General features: G+C 52.9%; 1 non-coding gene across 1 annotated transcript; it reads right to left on the bottom strand.

Moving 5' to 3' along the window:
* Positions 1–8,869: 8,869 nt before the first annotated feature.
* Positions 8,870–8,941, bottom strand: TRNAV-GAC (transfer RNA valine (anticodon GAC)). Its single transcript has one exon. It is a non-coding gene; the product is annotated as a tRNA-Val (tRNA).
* Between the last annotated feature and the right edge of the window lie 4,687 nt (positions 8,942–13,628).

Genomic DNA, 13,628 nt, shown 5'->3' on the forward strand with positions numbered 1-13,628 from the left:
CAAGCATTCTTATCTGGTACCTGCCATGGCCCCATGGTTTGGACTGAATATTTGTGTCCCCTTCAAATCTCATGTTGGAGTTCTAGCCTCCAATGTGGTCTCCAATGTGGTAGGAGATGGGAGGTAATCAGATTTAAATGAGGTTTAAAGTGAGGCCCCTCACGATGGGATTAGTGCCCTTATAAGACAAGGAAGAGACACAGAGAGCTCTCTCTCTCAATTTATTTTTATTATTATTTTTTTTTAATGGAGGTACTGGGGATTGAACCCAGGACCTTGTGCAATCTAAGCACACCCTCTACCACTAAGCTATACCCTCTCTGCCAAGAGATCTCTCTCTCTCTCCCCCTCTCTCTCATCAGCGTATAAAGGCACAGCAAAAAGTAACTGTCTGCAAGCCAGGAAGAGCATGCTCCCCAGATGTTGAATCTGTCGGCACCTTGATCTTGGACTCCCAACCTCTGGAACTTTGAGAGACGAATGTCTGTTGTCTGAGTCACCAGTCTGAAGCTGGAGCTGACTGAGACACCCTGTGATGCAGGAATCACTTTCCCATGGCACAGGGGGAAGCCAGCTCTGAGAGGCATATGAACTACACTAAGTTAAACCCAGGACCTAGGTTGGAGCCCTGTTTGGAAATGCTTTGAGTTGATCAGTTAGAAATGCTTGAGTTGCAAGTGACAGAACCCAGTCAACAGTCACTTCAGTGCATAGGGGTCTCTCTTGAAAAGATGATGGGAGGTCAGCCTTCCCAGGGCTGGAGGAGTGTCTTGGGGAGACCAAGGTGGGGCCCAGCACCTTCTCCCTGTGCCCTTGCCATCCTTAAAGTTTTGCCATTCTGCTTCCGAGATGCTGGCCACAGCTCCAGGTCTACAACTAGGGCTAGAAGCTGGGCGGTGGGGGCAATGGGGGAAAATCGAAGCATGTGACCTATACCCTCGGTGAGAAGCCCACCAGCCGCTGGTATACTGAGGAAGCAACCCTCTGGCTTCCCAGCCATTATGGTGAGAGACAGCCCAGGACAGGGGTTCCGCACATCCTGTGTCATTGGGTACCCCCAACACCTCTTACAGGCCCTCCTGTCTGATTCAGGGTGTTTGCCCACTTGGGTCAGTTGGGGAATTCATTCAAATTCCCAGTGCCTCTGGAAGGTTTCATTGGATTCCTAGCCAATGCGCATGCTCTGGTGGGGGTTGTTTATTTTCCTTGTGGGGAGGGGCAGAGGATGGAGTGCTTCTAATTCCATGTCTCCAGCCTGCCTCTGAGATGTTCCAGGGTTTCCGTGATGAGGGTTGCTGGCCTATTTGTTGGAAGGATTTTCAAGTTCATTGGGAGCTTGATCAAGGTGGCTGTTACCCCACAGAGCCTCCTGACGGGTAGGACAGGGGTTCCCTAGAGCTCCAGGGAGCCTGTCCTCTGGTCCTTCTCCCTCCAGCTATGCATCAAGGCTCCAACTTGGTCCTGCTGAGATAAATGGTGCTACCCAAGCTCACGCTAAACTTGGCAGCCCTAGCAAGGGCTCAGTTCCAGTGAACGGGCTGCCAAAAATACTGCCCTTGCGCTGTGACACTGAGGCTTGGGGTGAACAGGCCCCTCCCACTGCTCCCAGCCAGCCAGCCCTCTCCCCTGCAGGCCCAGCTGATCTGCAGCCTCTCCTTGAAGCCTCCCCGCATACCCCCTTTCTAGCTTCTGCTCCTCTCTGGCCCCCATTCCTCCCCCTGAGGCCTGGACTCAGCCCTGACTTCCCTGGCTGATGGGCATCACCAGTCGGCTGTGCTGGCGTCAGGCTTTCATGGCAGGGTGCGGGGAAGAGGGGTGCTGGGGTGGGTGGGAATTACTGGCCTTGCACCATGGGTTCCTCCAGCTGTCCCTTTCTTCTGAGCCACCGAGGATCACAGGCATCCTCGACTTTCCTTGGACTTCTGGTCAGTTTTGGACTAGGGGGAGCCCCAGGTAGAAATCACGGTGAGGGGAGGCCTCCCCTGGGGTCCCTGCAGACTGGCCGTGTCCCTTGGGAGCAGGCCATGGCTTTGCGGGAACCCCTTTCCACTCAGCTGTTTCCTGGTTCCAGGCGCCTCTCACCTGCCCCATGAGGACCCCGGCGGTAGCAGACCCCTCACTTGGCTCTCACTACCCTGAAGGGATGCTCTGCCCCTGTGGTTTCCCTGCCCTTGCTCACAGCTTAGTCAAAGGCACAAGCTTTCCCCTCCGGGCACATGGGTGCGTTTGCGTCTGTGGCCAGCCCGACTCAGCCCAACTCTCCCCACTTCAGGTTAGCTGGAGACACAGAGTTAGACATTCTCCCAAAGGCCAGAGGAGCTGCAGTGTTCTTTGGAACACAGTTGTGAAGTGAGTCTAGTTCCACAAGTTTGGGCTGATTGCAGGCACTAAGGTGTGACTTCTGGGCTAAGTACTGAAGGTCCCAAAACTCAGAAGCTCAGAGCCAGGACAGGAGACCCTGAGCAGAGAGAAGGCAGACAGCCTCTGGGGAGCTGGGAGAAGCTTCTGGGGAAGGCGAGATGCATGCAGGGACTGGGTGGGTTGCCAGGTTTGAGGGTCCACCAAGGACAGAAGGGTATTCGGGTATGATGGCAAGGCAGCCCCTGCCCAGCAAGGTGTGCTCAGGGCTGGGAAGTTCCACCCAGCCAGAGAACAGTGCTCTGGGAGGCAGATGACACCTGCTGATGGCAGGGCCCCAGGGATCTTTGCAAGGGCAGAGAGTCATGTGCTGGGGGTGTCCCTGATGTGGGCAGGCTCCCAGGGGCCCCCGGGGCTCCCATGAGGGGAGTTCACATGCTAGCCCAGGCTGCTGGATGCCCTGGGGTGGGGGAGTTGGGGAGAGCAGGAGATGTTCAGAAAGGAAAGGGTGGAGGCTCGTGGACAGCTGAGAGAAGCACAGCTGAGGAGCTGCTGTATGACATTGGGTTGGCTGGTGAACCTCTCTGAGCCTGCTACCACTGCTAAACAGACTGTTTTGAGTAGGGCATCAAAAACTGCGATGCTCCAGCCTGAGTAGGACGCCCACCATGTAGCAGGTGTGCATCCCCGGGCAGTTTTCTCCCCTCCTTCAAATCCAGGGTCACCGTTGATCACCAGGTGACCTGGAGACCTCATTTCATAGGGCAACGTCAGGCCCCTCTTCCAGCCCTGCTCCAGGTGAGACCCTGGGCCTCCAGATCTGACTGTGGCCATGGCCCTAGCAAGGCTGGTGTTTGCACTACGGAGCCTGGAGGCCCCTGGGTGGTGGCACAGAGAGCAGAGGCTGGCAGCTGCCGCCAGCCCCACAATGTGGCTTTTGTCAGCCAGAGTGGCGGTGGCACTCGGGACGACCTGTGCGAGGGGGTACAGGCCCCCAGACTGGCCAGAGAGTTGCCTCCAGCTCTCAACAAAGCTGCCTGGTGCAGCCACTGTGAGGCTTGGAGCCCCACTTTTGTGATGCAAATCCAGCAGGGGTTCCCTGCACGCTCTCCTCTGCTGCCCAAAAGCACTTTGTGATGCAGATGAAACGAGGCCTTCTGCATCCGCCCTGCGTTCTCCATCTCACGCTGACTCCACCTGTCCCCACCATCCTCCCCAGCCAGGCTTAAGACCACAGCCCTGCATCAGGCCGGCCTGGGACCTGGCTCTTAGGGAAATCTTAGTTCAGCCTGGAGGTGGCAGAACCAGAGAAAAGAAGTGGACGCAGAAGGGAAATCACACCTCAGTGCCTGCAATCAGCCCAAACTCGTGGATCTAGACTCACTTCACAACTGTATTCCAAAGGAGAACACTGCAGCTCCTCTGGCCTTTGGGAGAACATCTAACTCTGTGTCTCCAGCTATCCAGCTGGGAAGAGTGAGGCTCCTAGGAGCAGGCGGTGCTCCGGCTAAGCAGGCCAGGCGGGGGACAGTGTCTGAGGTGGACGGCCTCGTAGGCAGAGGTCCTGCAAGCGCCAAGGCCCCGATGTGGCCTGGCCAGTTCCAGGAAGAGACTGGCTTGTGGGAGAAGGACCCATTCCTGGACTCCTGGGCATGTACACCCAAAAAGAAGGCCTGAACCCCAGACCAACACAATCAGGTGCCCGTCCGACCCCTCCGCACACTTGGCAAATTTCAGTTTCTCCGAGCCTCTGTTTCTTTGTCTATAAAATAAGGATAGGAATAGCCTCTATCCAAGGGTTGTGGCAAAATGAAATTAGAGAATCCAAATAAAATACTGAGTTCAGTGCCCAGCCTATAACAGGCACGCAGTGGCTGATAACGTGGACAGAAATTTGACGGTACTTACCAAACTCAGAAATGTATGGGCTCATTTCCCTATAATGCCACTTCTAAGAGTTTATCCTACAAATGCCCTCACATGTACAAAATGGCACACGTTCAATGTTATTCTTCGCAGATTTGTTTGTAGCAGACAGAGATTGGAAGTGACCAAGCTGTCCATCTACAGGGGTTGGTTTCATGGATTCAGGTCTGTCCTCTTCAGCTAAAACAAGAATGAGGTTGTGTGTGCGTCCTGGTACAGGGGGCCTGGCTGCACCCTGCAAGCAAGGTCAGTGACCCATGAGAAGAATGGGGCCCAGCATCACAGGGGCCTGGGGGCCACTGGCCCAGAGAGGGGGGAGGGGGATGCCAGGAAGGGTGACATGAGGGACCGGGGTAGTGGACACACACACCTGAAGGAAAAGTGTCTCTCCTGCAGAAACTGACTGTCTTGGGGCAAAGTGGTGCACGCAGCCCCGCAGTGATGGAATAACACCACTGGTCACCATGACAACAACGGAAGGTGGGCGGTGCCCAGAGCACAGGAAGAGACTTCTGGGCCCCCAGCAGGGTTGCCTCTGGGTGGCATCTCAGTCACCCTGGGTTTGCATGTGGCCACAGTTGTGTGGATTCCCGGCCTCACTCTCCCCGTCTATAAAACGAGGATCTGACCCCCGACAACTCTGCACCTCGGTGCCTGGGAGGAAAGATTGAGAGAAAGGCTGGGAGCACATTTTTGAGCAGACACAGGGCTCTAGGGACAGACACAAAGGCTGTTGGCCTTCCCCTGCAGGCCCAGAGGGACAAACTCATCCCTTTTCTGTTCCCTCTCGCCCTCATTAGAGAGGGCTATGTGCAGCCCTGAATTTCTGTCAAAGCAGCTTCCAGGTAAATAAATACCAACTAGAGAAGTGAATGAAGGCAGACTGCATTTCCTCTGGGCAGGAGGCTTCCCAGCCGTGCTGTCCACAGGGGCTGCTGCAGGAACCCAGGTGTGAGTCCCTGTCAGTGCTGTCCACCTGCTCTCCAGCCCATAACCCTTCCAGCTTTGGAAGTGTTTGCAGAGTCATTCTACCACCCCTGCATCCCCAGGAAGTCACCATCCCACCCACCACTGGCCTGAAGCCAACCTCCTGTGGGACATCGCTAGCTGTGCGGGATCGGGGTGGGGGACAGGGTATGATTGCGGAACTCAGCATCCCCCAGGCCTGACCTCTGACCTCTGGTCATGGCATCCCCTTCTCTGTCCACAAGGGCCCAGGACGCACAATGCTTCTTACCCCTGTAGATCAATACAGGCAAGGCTATTGGGAGGGGAGGTGCACAGAAGGGCCGTCACCCACTTCCTCGCTGCTCCTGCAGGTCTCCAGAGATGCCCTGTCCCCTCTGCCCCCGCCTGGTTGGACCAGGGTGGCTCCAGGCTTCAGCCTCCCTGTCCTCCCTTGTCTACCACTGTCTCATTGACACCCCACAACCTGCCCAGCAGCCCTGGTTGTCCCCACCTCTACCAGCAGCCACCCTCTCTACCAGGCTCCACTGGCACCAGCGCCAGGGGCTGGAATGAGGAGGGGCTTAGATCCCCACTCTGTTTTGGGCCAGCAGGGAGGGTGAGCCAAGCCCAAGAGGCAATGGTTACTACCATTCTTATGCATAACGGAACATCCACGTGGTCAAACTGCATCTTGTGCGGGTGGCTTCACAGGAGGCCCTCTTGGGTCTTACTCTCAGTCACTGATAGGATAGGTTAGGAGAAAAGTCTGGGACCCACCCCCAGGTGTGAACTGATGTTCCTCTGTCTTTCACAGACCCCTGTGTTCCTGTGGTCGCCAGTCCCTACAGGAATAGTTTTATCTTCTGCCAAGGATTTCTGGGGAGGAGAGTGGTTTGAGTGGCAAAGTTTTGGGGGAGCCTGAAGTCACCTGCCCCCTCCACTCCCCCCAGGTGAAGTCACACCCCGACTCTCCCAGCCAGGTGGGCCCTGGGGCTCCAGGCTGTTGGCACAACCGCACTCCCAGGCAGGGTGACTCCTGCGGGCTTGGCTTAGGAGCGCCGGCTGCCTGCAGTCGTATCTGGGGTGTGGTCTCTTTATGCACAACATCTCCAAAAACATCCCCCACTGTCTTGAACAAACCAAGACTATCTGCCCCAGCCAAATGGCAGAAATATTGTGAGAAATTAAGCATGTGTCCTTTAGATAAAAGACTCTATTTTAGGTTGAACCTGTTTAAAGATTATGTTTCGGTCTAATTGCCACCTGGTAGTGTGATCCTGCAAACACTTCGGTGGCTTTGGGGACAGTGTTCCGTCTCTCCAGGCCTCAGTTGTCCTGTCAGAGATTCCAGGGGGTGAGGCTCAGACCCCAGTACAGCCGTCCACCCAATAGGAGAATTCCCTTTATTTCCCCAGGGTTTCTCCTCCCCTACCCTCATCTCCCTCCCAGGACCTGAGGGCAAGAGAAACCCCCCATCTCCCACCGAGGTCATAAGAGCAAGAGACAGCCCCCACCCGGGCCCTGTGGGCATTCTGACTTTGCCTTGACAGTGGGTGTGCAGAGGGAGCAGTGGCGGGTGCCAGAGGCTCCCCCGCTGGGTCTGACAGACAGTGAAAGCCCTGGGACCCCACAGCCACAAGTCCCAGAAACCAGCGTGCTCACCTCCCTCTGGGCCAGGGACCAAGCAGGGATGTCCTGAGACTAGTCCAGAGCCGGTCCTCCCACAGCCTTCTGCCACTCAGGGCCACCCCTGCACTCCCAGTGTCAACCCCAGTGACTGCTTCCAGGGATCCCTGTGCCTCAGTGCTCTGCTAGTGACTTTGTTTTTTGCCCCCATGGTCCCCACTGCACAGATGAGAACACTGGCTCTGAGAGGTGGCCCCTCCGGCCCCTTCTGCCCTGCTGGCTTCACCCCCTTCCCTCTGCCCCCAGATACTCCGTAGCCACACAGGGGCCATGACTCCCATCTCTGGGGAGGAGGAAGGAATCTCACCATGCAGAAACTCCTCTCTGGAGGTTGGACCCCTTCTGGGTCGGGGAGAGATGAGAGATCCTCCAGCCTGGCCTGGACAGACGGCATACACTCAGCATATTTTTCTGCTCCGGGACTTTTCCTGCTCTGGGGCTTTCTCTGCCCACTCTCTCTCCCAGCAACCTGCACACTGGGGCTGCTGCTGCTTATCTGCCCACCGGGCCTCCTCCCGGGCTGCAACTTCTTGGGGGCTGAGATGGGCCTTATAGCTCCCAGTGAGGGCGTGCCAACACTCTGGGTCCCCCGGTGCCCCTGTCCCCTCTCCAGGACACACAGAAGGGCCCTGCCCAAGCAGGGGATGGATTTCCCAAGCCCAGACACATCTCTTCACTTACCTCTCCCTGTTTGGGGGGGCTACGATGATTTCCTATGAGGCTTCAAGGGGCTGAGTGTTGGGGCCCCTCAGGGCTGGGGACCTTTCTCCACTGACCCCAGAAAAGTCCATCTCAGCAACCAATCCCACCTCATCATCCCCAGAACTGAAATGACTTAAAATCATTGAGAGAATCAGGTCAGGCCCAGGGAGCAAGGCTTTTTTACATTTTTTTAAAATGCCAATCCAGGGGGTGGGGGTATAGCTCAGGGGGCACGACGTCCTCGGTTCAATCCCTAGTACTTCCATTAAAAGTAAATAAATGAATAAATAAGTAAATAAATAAACCTAATCACTTCCAACCCCTACCACACACACACACACACACACACACACACACACACAAAACCCCAACAAAACAAACAAACAAAAAACGCCATCCAGTCCAATAAACTTCTGAGGGTGTTGCTTCTTCAATGAAGTTTGACATACTTACTGTGTCATTGGAAAAGTGGAACCAAAACATATGTCCCCCTGTGTTTCCATCTGAAATATTTCTGTGAATGAAACACAATTTTCCTGCTAGGCTTTTGACAGAGAACCCTGTGCTCTGGACTCCCCCTCCAGATGGCCTAATCCACAGGGGACCCGCTTCATGCCCATTAAGATCTTGAGTGGTGGGTCTGGTCGTATGAAGGCCCTGTGGACTCATCCCCAGCAGGCCGGGGACAGTCGGTGCCTGCCGGGTGGGGAACAGACCCAGGCCGAGTTACTCAGGTTAAAAGCGTCTATCCTCCCCTGGATGCTCTACTTAAAAAGGACAGCCAGGCACCTGGGGAGAGGACACCTTGAGGAACCCACCAGCACCACCCTCAGCCTCTAAGGGAAGAACTGAGGGGTGTTCCTGAGAGCCAGGCTGGACGCCCGGGTCCCAGCTCTGGCCCGGCTCCCAGACGTGCCCCACCCAGGCTGCAGGCTGGCCGGGGGCAGCGGGGCACTGTCTCCACTGGGCACACACTACATCCACACTCAGCCTTGCTCAGTCATTCAGTCATCAGGGAGGAACCCCAACATTCAACACTCTCCCTGCTCCAGAGGGGTGGGGCCCAGGGGCCTGAGGAGACCCTCCACTCCTGCCCCAGTGCCAGCTCTGGGGCCCTCCAACAGGCCTCAGGGTCGGTGTTTGGGGCCTCCCTGAGTCAATTTTTTTTAACTTTTAATTATTTTATTTTATTTTTAATTTTTTTGGGGGGGAGGAGGTAATTAGATATTTATTTGTTTGTTTATTTTAATGAAGGTACTGGGGATAGAACCCAGGACCTCGTGCATGTCAGGCATGCACTCTACCACTGAGCTCTACCCTCCCCTCTCCCAATTTCTTTTAAAAGAGGGGAAAATGGAGTTGCCAATATTTTATTTTGTCCATTAAAGTCATCGTGACAAAAACAACCTCTACCTACCGTAATGATTTCACTTAAAAAAGAATGTTTTTAATCAGAAAAAAACATTTTTCAAATACTCTAAAAAATATTCTAAAGCCTTCAGCTTTATAAAACTGACCACTCTGCCCTCTTTGTCTCATCTTACCTGAGACCACAGGCCCTGTCCGGAGCCCCTGGGGCAGGCTGCGTTGGCCTGGCTGAGTGGCCTGGTGCCACCCAGGGAACCTGAAGGCCCTGCTAGTTGGGGGACTGCTGGCCAGGCCTCTGCTGAGGTTGTGCGCGCCCTCAGATGCAGTCCCCCCAGGGTACCAGGGGGCCTCAGAAGCAGCTGGGCCAGCCTAGGTGATCTGTGGACAGCACCTGGCCTGGGGCCCTGGAGGGCTGGGCTGGTTGCATCCACCCTAACCAGCCTGGCATCTCTGGCCCCACAGGGCTGGCACCGCCGGCGGGCCAGGGCTGCCCCAGCCACGCGGCCCGATCTCCGAGCCAGCTGCCACACAAAGCCGCATTGTGGGCCTCCGCCTGGCAGGCAAGCACGTGATGGCAGAGGGTGGGTGGTGAGCCGGACGGGTGTGCCCCGCCGCCTTCCTCTTGGTCAGGATTCAGCGTCCTTACATCTGACCCCACAAAGCAGTAGCGCAGCAAGGCAGGGAGTTGGGGGCTGCGGAGATAGCAGAAAACACAGAGTTGTCACGCCCTGGGGGAGGCCCTTGTGCAGGATCTTTAAACTGGGCTCCCCCTGGAGTCTGCCCAGCACCGAGGCCTGGACTTCAACTTTGCTACACTTGTCTCACTTTGCAGTGAGGGTTGTGGGGGATTGCTGATGTAGGGCCTCCAGCCTTGCCACTTCGCTGCCAGGGTGAAGTGGAGCTCCCAAACTTCAGGCTCCTGCCACCCAGAGGTGACCCCCAGGAGCATGTCTGGAAGTCCCATACACTCTGCTCTGCCTAAACTTTGCCCGTGTCCACGGACTCCTGCAGTGAACCCACATATCTGCTCAGGGTTCCCCCAATCTGAAAATCAAAGCAACCCGAAATACCCCAACCAGAAAGCAGAGGGTCTTCCCTGGAGCCAGTGTGTGCACGCCCACCCGGAATCCCTCCCCTTCTCAAATCCTGGATTGATGAGAGGACGCTGGTGTATTGCAACATCTACACAATGGAATAGTATGTCGTTTTAAAATCCCTTACGGGGGTAGGGAGGGTGTAGCTCAGAGGTAGAGCGTGTGCTTAGTATACACGAGTTCAATCCCCAGTACCTTCATTAAAAAAGACCCCAAACTAATAGGAAAAGCATGCACCCCCAGCTGTCTCCCTGGAAGACCCCAAGTTGGTGAAGGGGCCACCACCTTCCTCCAGGGGCAGCCCAGACCTCAAGGTGTCCCTCCAGAGTTCCCCCCACCCCCAGCTTATTTTCTGCATCTGTCTGTCACACACTGTATGGGGGCCAGGGCCCCTCCCCTCAGTGGACACACCCCACCCTCACCCCTTCTAGGCCATGAAGCCAGCACCAGGGACCTGGAGCTCTTTGCCAGATTTGAGGCCAATTTTGAGTCGGGTCCCCCCTCTGCTACCCGATGCCCTGGAGATCGGTCCTGAGGAGTCACTCTACCCTCAGCCCCCTTGCCTGTCCTGCCAATGAGATGAGAGCGCACGTCTGCTGGGAGTCCCTGGGGGACTCACGAGTTTCCTCTCTGATAAAAGACACTCACAGATGTTGCTGCGTCTGGATGTCACATCTTTTAGCAGCTGAGGGTGAAGCCACACCCTGAGGAGGGTCAAGTGGCATAAGATGCCCACTGTGCTGGTGCCTCTCTCTGCACTTCCTACCATGAAATGGTCCCCCTCCAGCTGCTCTGTCCAGCTTGAGCCTGGGACTCCGTCACTTGCAACCACCCTGCAGGTAGCCCTGCCCGCGTCCCAGGATCAGTCCCCCATGTCCAGCCACCACAATGCATCCCCAAGGGTGGAGGTCATCTCCCACCCCTCACCACCCACCACCCTCCCCAACCCATGCCCCAGATGCTGGCCACAAGCCAGGCACATCCAATGGTGTTCAATACTGGTTGCTGAAACAATGCATTTCTTGTAAAACGGCCGTGGGTGAACCTGTCTGTTTTGTTGCACAGTAAATATCCTTAAGATCAACGCCGTATTCGATTTCTGAGTTGGGAAAACATTTCTCTCTCCCTGGAGAGTAATTAATAGCCTCTATTACAGGCCCCCAGTTTCTTATGCACAGTTCTAAAATCTAAATATTTCTCAAAACCGAGACTTCTCCTGTAAATTAGTGGCAAACTCAGTTGGTGGTGAAAGCTGACCTGATCAGATATAAGGGTAGATAAAGTCTTTGAGGGGATATTTGCACCTTATGGGGAGGAAGGTATAGCTCAGGGGTAAGCACGTGCTTAGCATGCACAAGGTCCTAGGTTCAATCCCCAGTCCCTCCATTAAAATAAATCAAAAATAAACAAATAAGCCTAAGTACCTACTCCCTCCCACCAGCCAAAATATTTACACGTTATACTGCAGAGACATAAATGCACTTGGTAACGGGTTGCTGCCTCAGATCTTGATAGGGTGTTACTTTATACACAATATATGCACATTATTACCGGTCTAAAATCCAAATTATCTGAATTCAGAAAAACATCCTCCCCCGGGGGCTTCTGGTAAGAAGTCGTGGGACTACTAGATAGCAAGATCTTTATAATACTGTTTATTCCTCCCCCCACCCCACCCCCTTTTTTTTTTGCTCTGGCTGCCAAGAAGGTCAGATTTAAATAATGCAGTTTATCACAACAGCTGTCCCTTGTCTAAAGTTTCTTAGTGCAATTATCCTGTCTTCTTATAACTTGCCTTTAAAAAGTTACCTGGGCAATACAGCTTTCTTGAATTTGTGTCTTTTATTTTCATTTCATCTGCTTCTCATTGTGATTATTTAAGTAAAATGAGTATAAACTGATCACAAATGAGTGACTCCAGAGGACTCTGTGGGGACAGATGGTCCCTGAGTGTCCCTGTCTGCCATCTTGCCTCCTGGGGGGTCGGCATGGGGGTGGCGCTGACATGATTACGATTGATTTTCTCAGTGCCTTGCTGCACATCCAGGGGACACAGAAGGCACAACCTCCATCCTCAGTGGCTTCTCAGTCAATTCATTCACCCTTGGCACACGTCCAGCTACCACCCGGATGCAAGGACAGCCCACTTCACGTCCATGCAATGACTTGCTTGCAACTTTGCACTGTGGACAAACTTTCTCCCAGTTCTTCCATCAGATCCATCTTGCTAGAAAATCTCAGAAAGAATGTTTGCACACATCATCCATAGGGAGTCAGTTTTCATGTAAAACTACATGTGTGTTTCTCTTTTTGACTTATTTCACTTAATGTGATACTCTCTGGGTCCAAATATCACATGATATCACTTATATGTGGAATCTAAAAAAATAAGACAAATGAACTTATTTTAAAAACAGAAACACACTCACAGACATAGAAAACAAACTTATGGTTACCAAAGGGGGAAGGAGGGAGGGATAAATTAGGAGTTTGCAATTAACATATACACACTACGATACATCAAATAGACAAACAACAAAGTCCTACTGTATAGCATGGAACTATATTCAATATCTTGTAATAACCTATAATGAAAAAGAATATATATATGTGTGTGGGTATAACTGAATCACTAGGCTGCGTACCAGAAACTAGCACAACATTGTAAATCAAATATACTTCAATGAAAAAAAAACTATTTGTGTGGATAGATACAAAGTAAAGATGCTTACTAATTGTAATAATGACAATTACTAAATGATGTGGATAAGGATTATGGGTGATGCTTTAATTTTTTCAACTTGCCATTATATTCTACTTTTGTAATAACAATAAGGAATGCAAGGCAAGAGAGTAATAGCTCAGTGGTAGAGCATGTGCTTAGCACGCACAAGTTCCTGGGTTCAATCCCCAGTGCCTCCACTTAAAAAAAAAAAAAAGGAATACAAGCTTATTCTTAATCCCCTTTGCAAATACTATTATAGAGCAGTTTCTTAGGACATTTTTCTAACCAAAAGCTTCACTGGATCTTCATATGACATTTTCATATGGATATGCTGGAAATTTACCTTAAAATGCAATCCAACTGCACAAAAATTACTCCAGTTAAACTTCTGACACTGTCTCCTTCACTGGGTAATTTTAAAAAGCTGTTTAGAGCTTCGTCTACATGACATCAAAGCAGTAAGATAATTCAATAATTCCAGTAGAAATAGGCAGACTTTCACTTCTCAATATGATAAACAAGTGCCAGTAGACTAGCCTTCTTGCTACAAACAAGAAAACTGGGGGGGAACATATAAAATGACTATTTGCAGACATTGGACAGCAGGCAGTGCAGGAATGTGAACCCTCGGTAAAGCTAAACAAATAACACAAGACCTATAATCTCCCTGGCCTCTTGCCTGCAGGTATTTACTGGACCTAAGTGCAGAGAGGGGACCCCAGCAGAGAACAGCAGTCTCATTGAGCTGAGGAGACAAAGACTGGAGTTTGGGGAGGCTGAAGAAGCTGGAATTTGTGGGGTAGAGATAGGACTAGTTGGGA

Source organism: Camelus dromedarius, chromosome 29 (genome assembly GCF_036321535.1).
Source record: "Camelus dromedarius isolate mCamDro1 chromosome 29, mCamDro1.pat, whole genome shotgun sequence".
Classification (NCBI taxonomy): Eukaryota; Metazoa; Chordata; class Mammalia; order Artiodactyla; family Camelidae; genus Camelus; species Camelus dromedarius.